Genomic DNA, 10,312 nt, shown 5'->3' with positions numbered 1-10,312 from the left:
TGAATCTATAAGGTTCATAGAAGAAAATGTAGGCAGAACTCTCCATGACATTGAAGCTAAAAACATCTTAATGGCAAAACAGCACTGACCATGAAAGTGGAAGCAAACATAAACAAATAGGACTACATCAAACTAAGAAGCTTCTGCACTTCAAAAGAAACAGTGACCAAAATACATAAAGTGCCCACAGAACTGGAAACAATATTTACCCAATACCCATTTGATAAGGGATTCATATCCAGGATATACAAGATACTTGTATTGTAGAATTGTATAAGAATTGTATAAGAAAAAAAACACCAACTCCATAAAAAAATGGGGAGAAGAAGTGAACAGAAGTTTCCTCAAAGAAGAAATACAAATGGCCAAAAGGCACATGAAAAAATGCTCCACATCGCTAGTCATCAGGGAGATGCAAATCAAAACAATAATGAGATATCATTTCATACCACAGAGACTGGCACATATTCAAAAGAACAAAGGCAACCAGTGCTGGTGTGGATGAGGGGGAAAAACGACGCTCCTTCACTGTTGGTGGGAATGCCAACTGGTCCAGCCATTCTGGAAAATAATATGGACAGTCCTTCAAAAACTAGAAATTGAGCTTCCATATGACCCTGCAATACCACTTCTGGGAATATATCCCGAGGGTGCAAAAAAGCATAGTAGAAATGACATCTGTACTTATATATTCATTGCAGCACTGTTCACAATAGCCAAAATCTGGAAACAAACCGAGTGTCCTAAAACAGATGACTGGTTAAAGAAACTTTGATACATCTACACAATGGAATACTATGCAGCTGTTAGGAGAGATGAAGTCATGAAATTTGCTTATAAATGGATAAACATGGAGAGTATCATGCTAAGTTGGATGAAATTGAAGGGTATCATGCTGAGCAAAATAAATCAGAAGGAGAAGAATAAGCATAAGATAATTTCATTCATATTTGGTTACTAGGGAAACAAAACAAGGGTATAGACATTATTAATTGATAATAAGCTCTAGGTAGAAGAGTACAAACCAAGAGCACCAGATTAGGGGGTAAAGTAGGTGGACTAGAGCTGATACAGGGGCCTGGGTGGTAACCTTGAGGAGTTCCAAGAGCACGACTGTCAACACAATTGCAAGCACACAACCTGAAGTATATATATATATATATATATATATATATATATTTAAATCACAGTATCACTGTATCACTCTCATTCTGTTGTTCATCGATTGCTCGAGCAGGTGCCAGTAACGTCTCCACTTTGTCCCTGTCACATGCTAGTGTAGCCCAGTGGTGTATTGGGGCCTTTTCAGGGTCAGGGAAATGAGGACCATCACTGTTACTGTTTTTGGCATATCGAGTACACCACGGGCAGCTTGCCAGTCTCTGCCGTGAGGGCAGGATACTCTCGGTAGCTTGCCGGGCTCTCTGAGAGGGATGGAGGTTTTTGGGGTGGCCTCTAATTGTCTTTACAGGTATTCCAGCCAGGTATATATATGTGTGTGTGTGTATATATATATATATATATATATATATGTTTACCTCTATGATTTGTTGCCTACTGTCTGAACCCTATCAAATATGGTGGGGTAATTACCACACCATATTTCTTAGGAGTAGGAAAAGAATTCCACAAGGAGGGACCCGAGCTGCTCCCAGACACCCCCTTTTGGAGCTTGCATCCCCTCTGTAACCAAGGAAATATAATTTGTGCACATCTGAGGCAACACATGTGAATTTTTTTGGTACTAGGGTACTCATATAAAATATTGAAGCATAAAAGTGCAAAAGAAGATAAGGAAATAAACAAAGAACACTAAAATTTTGAATCAGGGAACGAAAATTGAAGACATTCATGACCATGTTCCTGATCTCTGAACAGAGAGCCTGATGGCATTTGATATTGAAGGATCACCTGGAGTTTTCTCCTGAAGGATTCCTTGCTGAGAGAAATAAGCTAATCACAGAAAGAGAATGACTGATTCCATTAGACTATCTGAAATAGTCAACTTCACAGAGACAAAAAATATAGCAGTAGTCACAGGGCCGGGGTGAGTAGGAGAAATGAAGAGATATTCAATGCATATAAAGTTTGTTGTGCTGCATAATATGATCTAGAGATCTATTCTACCTCACTGTGCCTCTATTGAACTGTACTCTTTGGTAGGTTTCAAAATTTGTTAAGAGGGAAACTCACAATCTTAGGGAAGGTGTTGAATGGATTGTGACCACACACACATATACATATATATTTCGTTTTTCATTTTGTGATGCCAAGAAATCCATCCAGGGTCTCATACATAGAAGACTGCACCCTGCGCTGAGCTGTATCCCTGCACCCTGTGTATATTTATGATCTTCACTGTGGTACTACTCTCATGGGTGTTTGTATGCATTTAAACTAATAAAACTGTAATACATTAAATATGTGGAAATTTTCATATCTAAATAAACCTCAATAAAATGATGAAAAAGGAATAAATCAAAGTTTTCCAGTGCTTAAAAGGAATTAGTCTTTAGTCACCAATACTCTGCCTTAAATACTCTGTCTAAATAAGAATAGGTTTCCAAGAATTATTAAATGTATTACCCAAGAAATGAAAAATTCACACAGAATGAAGGGGAAGTCCCTCAGCACAGTCCACAAAGGAACCCCAAGAAGATGGACGACATGAGATTTTGGCTGGAGTACATCTGTTTCTCACATCTGTCTTGCACATTCATAGCATTCACAGGGGAGAAGAGAAGACTCACCTCTCCTCTACACCTTCAAGTTTGTTGTTTTAGCTCATAATTAGTTCAGTTAAGGAGAATAATCCAAATAAATTGACCCCAGAGATTACAGTGTGTTAGCTTGTCTTCTGTTTTAAATCAGCACTAGCAGTTGTTTATTGCTTCAAACGGAACAAAATAATTAAGGTGATCCGTTAATGTTTTACATCTTGCAAGTGAAGATTAAGAATGACCATCAAAGGTTTAAAAAGCAACAAATTTCTTTCGAAGTGAAACCTGGGTCAAACAGTGAGACTCTCACTTGCTCCCCATTCTCCTCCCCCCACCTCCCAAACTCACACATGTAAGTCAACATTCAAGCAAGACTAGGTTGATTGCAGCTACTATTTCTCTGTGAAGGGGAGGAATGAAAAGAGGTTGGGGGGGGGAGTTGAGCAGAAGTAGAAAGCGGTGTTTGCTACTGTAATGAACCCACTCCTGTAGACTTTGTGGGTCTATTTGTATGTAAGTTTGAATTATGTCCACCATGCAAATCAAGCCCTTCGGGGTGGATGGGCTCCAGCTTCCCTCCCCACCCCGAACAGAGCTCCTGGCGGCCGAAGACCACGGGAACCTAGCTACATGCTGGAGGCCCCTCTCCATACGTTTGGACAGGCCTCATGCATGAAGGTACCGGCAGAGGAACCCAGGTGTGTGTAATCCCACCAACGGCCAACATCCAGAGAGAGACTTAAAAGCAAGCTCTCAGATATCTTTAGCCTACTTCTCCCTCTGGGAGAAACTGGCAATCCTCTGAGAGTTTCCTGCCCACATGGGAGAGCCTTGCAAGCTTCCCATGGTGTATTCATATGCAAAATCCAGTAACAAGCTAAATCTCATTCCCCTGACCCTGAAGAGCCCCCAGTGCAATATCATTAGGAGGGCTGAGTCGAGATGGACTTCAAAGATCTCAGGGAAAGGACGAAATGAGATGTTACTGAGCCCGCCCGAGAAATCAGTGATTAACGGGATTTCGTGATTCGTGATGCAAATCAAGCAAACTTCAGGGCAGTTTCCACCAAAGAAATATTTCTTACAGCTCCAGCAACAAATTTTCAGAGATCTTCAGTCTCTATTTTTCCCAAAAGTGCTAATTGTATATATGAGCTGCAGAAAACTCCCATTTTTTCCTGGAGCACAACCTAAACATCACACAATGGAACTTATGAGAGTTTATGTTCCTTTTCTTGAAGGCCATTTTAGTACTATTAGTGGCGCAGTTGCAAGACCTTGCTATTTTTCCAAATGTATGACCATACCTTCTTAAATGCCTAATTTGCACCCACTGAATCACTGGGAGAACTTGGCTCATTCAGACCTTAAAATATACTGGATTGACTGAAGTAACTTGAGGGGATTCTTTGTCTATGAGTCAATGACTGTGAAACTGTTGGAATGCTTAACGAACAGAGTGCCTTCTAGAGATTTCATATGAGCTTGTTTTAAATCCATTGATCCTTCTGGTAACAATGTTTCAAAACATCTTTTCTTATAGTTCGGAAGAGTTAAAGTTTAAAAATAATTGTACCTCACCAATTAATTCTACTTCTGGGAATATACCTACAAATAATTGAAAGGATGATATTGCATAGATATTTGTGCAGACTTATTAATAGCACCTTGTCACAGTAGCCAAAAGATGGAAACAACTCAAGTGTAAATCAATGTACAAATGGATAAACAATATGTGGTCTATACATACAATGGGATATTATTCGGTCATGAAATGGAAATAAATTCTGATCCATTCTACAACATGGATGAACCCTGACTACTTTATACTGAGTGAAATAAACCAGACACAAAAAGACAAATATTGCATGATTCCATTCATAAGGTATGAGAGGGATTAAATTCATAGATAAAGAACAGTAGTTTCCAGGAGGAAGTGAATGGGGCCTGGGAAACTACTAATTATTAGGTATGGAAAGTTAAAAATTTCCTGAAGATGGACAATGGTAAGGTTATACAGCAGTATGTATATGTAGCTATATGGCTACACTGATTACTTACCACTCAACAGTGCACAGAACTTCTCTTTTCTCTACTTTCTTTCCAAACCTTACTTCTTGTCTTTTTGATAAGTGTAATTAAGGTGGTGTTAAGTGACAGCTTATGCTTTTGATTTATATTTCCCTTCATGGCGGTTCGTCTTTTTTAATTTTTAAATATTTTTCTTTTTAAAAATTTTATAAATCACTGTGATAGTTACAAAGCTTTCACAATTGAGATTCAGTTATACAATGTTCTAACACCCGTCCCTCCACCAGTGTGCATTTCCACCACTAATAACCCCGTATCCCTCCTGCCCTCCTTCACCACAGCCTGCATTTATGGCAGGAACTTTACTTCTTTGTCTGTCCGTCTGTCTGTCTGTCTGTCTGTCTGTATCTGTCTCTGCCTCTCTCCTTTCGGGTATTATGGTTTGCACTACAGATACTGAGAGGCCTTCATGTTTGGTCCTTTGACCACTTTCGGCGCATATCTCCCATGCAGAGCGATCTCTTCCAACCATCACTGTCAAAATGGTCCCTTCTCAATCCCAACTGCCTTCTCTCCCAGACCTTGAGGCAGGCTTCCAACCGAGGACCATTCATCCTACCCTTGTTTCTACTGTCACAGTGGTTCATTTTATGTTTCTACTGGACAGTGCTGTCCTAGAGATGTGCCAGGGCATAATGGCAAAAAGGGAGTATAATTAACTTCATAAAACTGGATTCACCCTTGAGGTATAAGCTTCTGACATTGTAACTTTAAGACTCTCAGTTTTACCAATTTTAACTTAACATTTTTGGTCCTCATACTCATTCCTTTCTATTTTATCCCCTGCCCTGGGGCTCTACAACTTTACTGTAGTCCCAGTTTATCAATATATGTATTGGCTTAGCTTTCTCTACTAGTAATCTCTACTATAGTCACTGTCAAATTAAATTTCAGGAGACTATATTCATGTTTTTTTTTTCATTTCCCAGAACCACAGTCTAGGGAGTTGGTAGATTCAGGTTTCCCAGAGATACTACATCAACATATTGGAGGGTATGGCTGATATTACTAAAATAGTTGCCTCAGACTGGTCATAATGCAGGAGAGGTCAGAACATTAGCCAGTAGGGTTAAGCGCAAATCCCTCACAGTAAATTCCAAGATTCTTCTCACCTTTATAAGGTTGTTTATTTGGTTGTTAGTCCAATTTGTCTGAGGGAGAATGAGAAGCACCTATTGCTAGAGAAAATCTGGAGGAAAATAAACCTTCAACCTGAGTAGTTTTGATGCTGGTTCTTCCCTTCTATGGACCTAAATTTACCTTTATGAATATCTGCTGTGATTTTCTTTCAATTTCCTGCCTGGAATTTGACAAAGTCAGTCTATTCAATGCTAAACTTTGGTGTGCAAATATCACACTATGAATCTGTATAGATTAAGAGAAGGTTTTTTTGGGCATTTTGGTCACACTGGCGATGCTCAGAGGTTAGTCCTGGCTCTGCACTCAGGAATCACTCCTGGCAGTGCTCAGGGGACCATATGGGATACTGAGGACTCAACCCGGGTTGGTCGTGTGCAAGGCAAACTCTCTACCCGCTGTACTATCACTCCAGCTCCGCCAAGAGAATTTTTACATCCGTTCCTTTTTACAACTTTTTTTTCGCTTGCTCCCCTTACCTCTAGGCATTTTAGGGACGCTAAAATGTTGTAATTTATTCAAATAAACTACTAGACAAAGATGAGGACATGGTGGGATTGAATTGAAGGCCATGTCTTTATCACAAAAGTTTTGGAAATTTTTCTATGGGCTGGGCCCTCCCATCCTAAGTTATTGTGCTAAAGACCTAACTCCTACATACTTGTATTTGGAGATAGCGTTTTAAGGTGGTTTCATAAGGGTGGCATCCTAAAGCCACAGAATTAATATTGGAATTTGAAACAACGAAGACACATCACAAATGAATCACTTTTATGCTACAGTAAGAAGCTATTTGACAGTCAGGAAATTAAGTCTTACCAGAAACTGTCCTGTGGCACCTTAAACTTGGATGTTCAGTCTCTAGAATTATAGAAAAATAAATGTCTGTTGTTTAAAACACCCTGGGTGGGGCTGGAGCAATAGCACAGCAGGTAGGGCGTTTGCCTTGCACGCGGCCAACATGGGTTCGATTCCCAGCATCCCATATGGTCCCCCGAGCATCGCCAGGAGTAATTCCTGAGTGCAGAGCCAGGAGTAACCCCTGAGCATCGCCAGGTGTGACCCAAAAAGCTAAAAAATATATATATATATAAACAAAACACCCTGAGTGATATCTTGCTATGGCAATTCTAGCAGACTAATATCAAATTATTTTATTTATTGAAGTACTTTTATTTAGGAACTATGAGACACCATAAAGTAATAGAAATTAAGCACCCTATGATCCCAGAACGGAACATACAGTACTTATACTTAAATTTTGGGAGATTATAAGAATCAGAATTTCTCTTGAAAAGATTATAAGTATTCTGTATCATCTCTTCCACTTGATTTTTGTCTCCAAGACAGAGTTTAATAATTAATTGGCAATTATATCAGTATTATTTTAAGATTCTACTTCTTTTCATTTATTTATCTTAATTGTCTGGCTCTTGTGGACATTTACATTTGTCATTGCTAATGTAACTAATCTCTGACAAAGGTCAGTTTTCATTCCAATAGTGAAAAGAAATTTGCATTTAGCTACCTGCACTCTTTGTCTGAATTCCTTTTTTGATATATAGTTTTCCTTTATGAGCAAGTCAATCAACCACAGATTCTTTAAGCCTATGTGAACCATACTTACATACAATAATATATCTTCCCATCATGAAAATAAATTAGTGTGTAAATTTAAACTATAATGACAAATCTTAACTCTGAACATCATGGTCCAATTGTGTAATTTGCAAAGGATGCCTTTTATCTACCAATAAATCTGGTGGCATGAACTGGCAAAAGAAAAGCTCTCTTTTGTCTTGACAGATGTAAATAAAGAATAAATCACTTTTACTTGAAAATTTGAAAATAATGGATTGGTAATATAAAGATTCCATGTGCTATATGGTTTCAAGTCAGCCATGACATTTATACATTAGAAACATATTGATATATTAACTTCACATCTTGCATTTCTAGAAATCAAAGCATAAGCCATTTTAAGAGCCATAAAATGTGATATCTATTTGTCAGATAAAATGTGTGCAGGACCTGAGACATAGAGATTAGAGTGGAGGAAGAAAAGATGAAAAACTATTGGTGTAACAATTATAGCGGGAAGAAATAGCACAAAAGAAAAAACATGTTGCTTTAAAGAAATATAGTCTATTATACTTTAAGGTATTTTAAGGTTTATAAAACTGTATTTACTTATTTATTGATACATTTTTGTTGAGTATATTTTTATCTGATTTATCCAAACAAAATTACATAGACAATAAAATATTGTTCACTTGGGAGTATATAGTAGAGAAATATTAACAAATTGAAATAATTCCTTTTCAAAGCAATATTATATAAAGCAATCCGTCAATGTTCTTTTGAGTTACTTCACTAGTCTGTGTGATGTTAGAATTCCATTGGTTAACAAGGTCAAATAAGGAAATATGCAAAATTTACATAATGGGCTCCTCAGTATCAATCAATTATACTCAACTATTATTAGTTGTACTTGAAAACTATTAAAGAGGCATGTTCTGTAGACTAAAGTATTATTATTATTATTATTATTATTATTATTTGCTTTTTGGGTCACTCCCAGCATTGCACAGGGGTTACTCCTGGCTCATGCACTCAGGGATTACTCCTTGCGGTGCTCAGGGGACCATATGGGATGCTGGGAATCCAACTCAGGTCGACTGAGTGCAAGGCAAACGCCCTAGTGATGTGCTATCACTCCAGCCCCAGATTAAAGTATTATTAAAGCATTTTAAAATTTGAAACTAATTCTTTTGTTAACAAAAATAGCTTTGTATGGTTGAATATTCCATTTCTAAATCAAGGATCCTCTCTTATAATTTTATTTTTTGCTTTTGGATCTCACTCAGGAGTCCCCAGGGTTTATTCCTTGCTTTCTGTTCAGGGATCACTCCTGGTGGTGCTTGAGGACCATAAGCAGTTATGGGAATCAACTGAGGTTGGCTGCATGCAAGGCAAATGCATTAACCCCAGTAGTACTATCTGATCCGTACTCTTTTTAGAAAATAAATCCCACTTCTTTTTCCGATTTATGCTTCTGTTACTGTTATGATGAGTAGGGTTCACACACACTTGGCTGTGGTATTTGCCAGGGATCACAGTTTATTTAGTTGTGGTGCTTGTCAGGGGCTTGATATCTGGCTGCAGAGCTCACACAGTTTTAGTCGCAGGGACCACACCTGGCCCCAACACCAGAGATGTTCACAACACAACTAATTGTATGGTTTAATCATAACAGAGAGAACTAATTTGTCACTACAAACAGTGATGTAGTAAACTCTGCTATAGATAGAAAGAGGCATAACCCATAGGTACACAAAATTAGAAGATTTTTGCTGTTCATAGCCAAATTGTGTCCATTTAGAAGATCCTTATTCTCTCATATTTTAAATGCTTTCAAAATTATTGGTTCTATTTAAATAGATCCTATTTAGATAGAGATATGAACTTATTTTGTGAATTCTCCTGTAAAGAATATCACAAGTAGGAGATAGCTAAAACAGTGCCAGTATATGGGAGCATGATATAAAATTGGGTTTCCTTTTCACTCTGTCCCTTCTAATTGTGAGAAGAATTTCCATTTTCTACATTTTAAGTACAAGAAGAGTATTTTTGGGGTAGGAGGGTGGGCACTTACTCCATTTGAGGCAGAGATTCTTAAACAAATGACTCCTTATGATTTTCACTGAATTATAAAAATGAAAAAAATACTATTTATTTAGTTTTTACATTCTATTTATTCCATCCCCAAGTATTATATGGAATAAGATCAAACATTTTAAGTTACTTGGACTGGGAAATTTTCTTTATATATATATATTTAATTTATTTTATTGAATCACCATGTGAAAAGTTACAAAGTTCTCAGGCTTATGTCTCAGTTATACTATGTTCAAACACCCGTCCCTTCACCAGTGCCCATATTCCACCACCAAAAACCCCAGTATGCCTCCCACCCCCACCCTCCACCCCCGCCTGGGTAACTGATAAATTTCACTCTTCTCTTTACCTTGATTACATTCCATATTTCAACACAAAACTCACTGTTGTTGTTGGAGTTTCAATACAGACTCACTATTTTTGCTGGAATTTATCCCCCAAGAATACAACCCTATTGACAAGGAAATATTTGATATTGAGTTTTCCACTGATGAGAATGAAGAGATAAAAAGTCACGTGGCCGCTACTAAAATACAATTTCTGTATTTTAGTAATTAAATCCAGGGAGATTAAAGTTGGAAATTGAATCATTTCCCTTCCTGGAGCAGCATGGAGCAAAAGTTTAGTTCACAGTCTGGATACATGGTTGCAAGCACTCTCTGGAACCCCAAGTCTTATAGCTGCCT

Source organism: Sorex araneus, chromosome 9 (assembly GCF_027595985.1).
Source record: "Sorex araneus isolate mSorAra2 chromosome 9, mSorAra2.pri, whole genome shotgun sequence".
Taxonomy (NCBI): Eukaryota; Metazoa; Chordata; class Mammalia; order Eulipotyphla; family Soricidae; genus Sorex; species Sorex araneus.
The sequence above is the reverse complement of the archived record's forward strand: the minus strand, read 5'-3'. Positions refer to the sequence as shown.